The 3,822-nt window shown below is 40.5% G+C and overlaps 1 non-coding gene across 1 annotated transcript; it reads left to right on the top strand.

The window, feature by feature from the left end:
- Nucleotides 1-597: 597 nt before the first annotated feature.
- LOC111822068 (U6 spliceosomal RNA) lies at nt 598-704 on the top strand. The gene has a single exon (XR_002825352.1). It is a non-coding gene; the product is annotated as a U6 spliceosomal RNA (small nuclear RNA).
- The last annotated feature ends 3,118 nt before the right edge of the window (nt 705-3,822 follow it).

Here is a 3,822-nt window from a genome sequence, read left to right as displayed (position 1 = left end):
TGGCAGGTGTGGGAGTGGGGAGAAGAGGAATGGGTAGAGGGTTGAATAGAGCAGAATATCATAGTCTCCTAAACCAAAAAACAAAACAAAACAAAAGAAAAACCAAAAAAAAAAAACAAACCTTTTTCCACTGAGTATCATAGGGTAGTGTATTTCTTTCATCTGCCAAAAAATAAAAATAAAAAAAGAACGCTTGAAATAGTGTTAAATTAAATCTCATTCTTTAGACAGTGAATTTATCCCTGAGAAGGATGTGGGCAATACAAGCAAAGAGAGATCTCTCTGTTTCATTCAAGCATTCTATATGTACTAAACCACATTAATGTCTAATATTTCCTTGAAAAATAACCTGTCATAGTATTCAGATTTTGCGTATGGGTTAACAGTGAGATAAACCGGTAGGAATTTGAGGGAAAACATATCAGGACTTTGTTTTGTATCCTAGTAAGTAGAAGATTGCTCTTCTCTGTTTTTGGAAGGGTTAATAGGTATTCCTTGGAGGAAAGGAAAAGGGAGGGTAAGGATGCATTCTTTATTTGCCTCTGGGAGATACAGAATATATGTTCACACTCCAAAGCTCTGAAAAGTCCAGCCCCAGTGCTCGCTTCGGTAGCACGTATACTAAAATTGGAATGATACAGAGAAGATTAGCATGGCCCCTGTGCAAGGATGACACACAAATTCGTGGAATGGTCCCTATTTTTTTTTCAGAAGTAGACCGCCAGATCCTTCTTCCTAGTCTCTCTTAGTCTGGAATCTGTCCACCATGGGTGACCCCGCTGGTATTTGAAATACAGGTGCATAGCTTCCAGCGTCACAGCAACATGCAAGCTACCACGGTACGACACACTGACAGACACGTGCAAAAGACCTCTTTAAAATGTTGAAAAGCATAGATGTCACTTTGAGGACTAAGGTGCCCCTGACCTAAGCCATGATATTTTCAGTTGCCTCATATGCATGTGAAAGCTGGACAATGAATAAAGAAGACTGAATAAGAATTGATATCTTTGAATTATGGTGTGGGAGAAGAATATTGAATATACTGTGGACTTCCAGAAGAACAAACAAATCTGTCTTGGAAGAACTACAGCCAGAGTGCTCCTTGGAAGCAAGGATGGTGAGACTTTGTCTCACATACTTTGGACATGTGATCAGGAGGGGCCAGTCCCTGGAGAAAGACATCATGCTTGATAAGGTAGAGGGTTATGGAAAAAGGAAAACCCTCAACGAGATGGATTAACACAGTGGCTGCAGCCATGTGCTCAAACATAGCAACAATTGTGAGGATGGTGCAGGATTAGGCAGTGTTTCCTTCTGTTGTACATAGGGTCACTATGAGTCAGAAGTGACTCGACAGCACCTAACAATAACAACAACAACAAGTGGGTTGAGGAGGGAGAGGATAATTAATTTGACCTTAGATATATTTGGTTGGGTATGACAGCAAGATATCCAAAGGGGAATGTCCTCTAGACAGCTGGAGATAAAGTAGAATGCTCATTCTAGGTTGGGGAGGCCTTAGACAAAGATGATCACTGAAATTGATGAATTGCAGTTCCCTGGGATAATGGAAGGTAAATGCTTAGGACTCCTTCTTATGACTCCCAGCATTAGAGATATCCCAGAGGCAGGGAGAGTCTGAAGTGGGCCTGAGAAGGAGTGACTGGAGAGCAGGAGCAGATTACCCAGTCAGCAAGTTTCCTAGACCTGGCATCAATGCACGCCATCATCAGGCTAGCTTGACTTGTTCTCCATGGCCCCAAATGAGGGAGAGGCAGAGATGCCTGGAGCTGCCTGGAGTTACTGGGCAAGGGATACCTTGGTGGATTCTGGCAGCAAGGACCCAATACCCTGATCACAGAAATGTGCTCTCTCCGCATGGCAAGATACTACATAATTAAGGAAGCTGATCAGAAGGTGCTCTGTATGAGAGATGGCCAGCTCCTGGTGGGAGCCCGGGATGCAGACAACTATTGTGCAGAGAAGATCTGCATACTTCCCAGTGGAGCACTGGACCGCACCAGGGTCCCATCCTCCTAGGGATGCATGGAGGGAGTTGCTGCCTGGCATGTGTGGAGACAGAAGAGGGGCCTTCCCTGCAGCTGGAGGATGTGAACATCGAGGACCTGTACAAGGGTGGTGAGCAGGCCTCACGCTTCACCTTCTTCCAGAGCAGCCTTGTCTCCACCTTCAGCCTCGAGGATTCTGCCTGGCCTTATACCTGCCTTATTTCAGTGATGAAGAAATTTACGTCAAAAGAAATGAGTTGCCCAAGGTCACCAAGTGAGAAAACTGACTGTAACTGGGATCTCCTGACTTCCTAAGAATGCATTTTCTGGTTTTGTTATTGATAATCCTAAGAAATTAAAGCAAAAATAATTAGGAAGGTGATACTAAAACCCTTTTGATTGCATCTCTTTAAGAAGCAAGATGGAAAGATCTGTCTCCTTAACTGTCATTGCCTCTCTAAAGCTTGTTTACTTAGATGCAGACCTCTTATTAAAGAATGGAAATTTTAGATGATTCTCTGTGCAAAACCCTGTCCAAGATATTATCCAGTGATAAATTATTTTCTTCCAATCCAAAAGCACTGGAAGAAAAGCACAGTTAAGTAACTGGGTAGGCAGGAACCAAGCCATTGACTACTGTTTATTTCGTAGACATTCTGAGATTCATTCCTGGCCCAGCTAGCTTGCTGGATATTTGACCACAATCCCATGAGTGCTGGTGGTCAGTGTATTGTACATGATTTAGCAGAGTCAGAAGCTTTTCTAATTCAGAACAGCCTTTATGTGCTTTGTTGTGTTGTCTCCTGATGGTTAACATTATCCAAATAACAATGCCACTTGAAGATTTTGAGGCAATTGTTCATATCTGTCTGATGAAGCGTCCCCGCTTTCCATTTGTTATAATTTAATGTGCTTTTTTTCGTCTTCTTCTCGCTCTCTTTTGTTTTATTTTGCTTTCTTTCTTTTTTTTCTGTGACAACAGCGTTGTCTGAATTTTTGAGGTAATAGCTTTTACCATTTCCACTCTGGTTAGTAAAATGGTTGTTATCCTAAGCAAGGGGGTTGGATTCATCCAGCACTGTCTGTATTGTTAGCCAAAAGAATTGTATGCTTGGGTAACTTGATGATGGAGCACCCAAATATATACTTCAATTTAAAAAGTTTAAATACTTTTCTCCCTTAGTGATACAAAAAGTTGAGCTAGCAGCAATCAGCAGATAAAAACCCAAAGTGGTATAAGATGTTTTAAAAATATTTGGATATCATACACAGCTGAGGAAAAAAGAAATAGCTGCTCATGGCTATGACTGCTGAAATGCTGACTTTGTGTTTATTTTCAATAAACATAATAACTAGCTTCATATGAGTATATAATTTCTAGGAAGAAATGATTAGGAAGAGCTGGGGTAAAGTGGAACATATGTAAGATATATTTACCCATTAAAAATATACATCTTGATATACTCTCACTCAATTTTTATTCTTAGGAGAGAATTAAGATAAAAGACTGTGTTAAAAATTCTTCTTGGCTTCAGACATGTTACTGGTTTGCATATTTTCATTTCCTGGCATGATGTGGTGAAAGTATGTCTTTATTATGATTAAAATGAAGAGGAAAGGAGATATAAGAATTGGGCTTTTTGAAAATTATCTCCCAAGGTAGGGAAGACAAAGATACAAATCATCTAGGTTGCTTCAGTGAAGCTATAAGAATAAGACATGCTGTTGACATGAATAGGATTAGAACTCAGTAAGAGTCAGTTAGATATAATAAAGACAAGAAGAAATTTGCTGACACTGTCATTCACAT

Source organism: Trichechus manatus, unplaced genomic scaffold (assembly GCF_000243295.1).
Source record: "Trichechus manatus latirostris isolate Lorelei unplaced genomic scaffold, TriManLat1.0 scaffold00125, whole genome shotgun sequence".
Classification (NCBI taxonomy): Eukaryota; Metazoa; Chordata; class Mammalia; order Sirenia; family Trichechidae; genus Trichechus; species Trichechus manatus.
The sequence above is the reverse complement of the archived record's forward strand: the minus strand, read 5'-3'. Positions and strand labels throughout refer to the sequence as shown.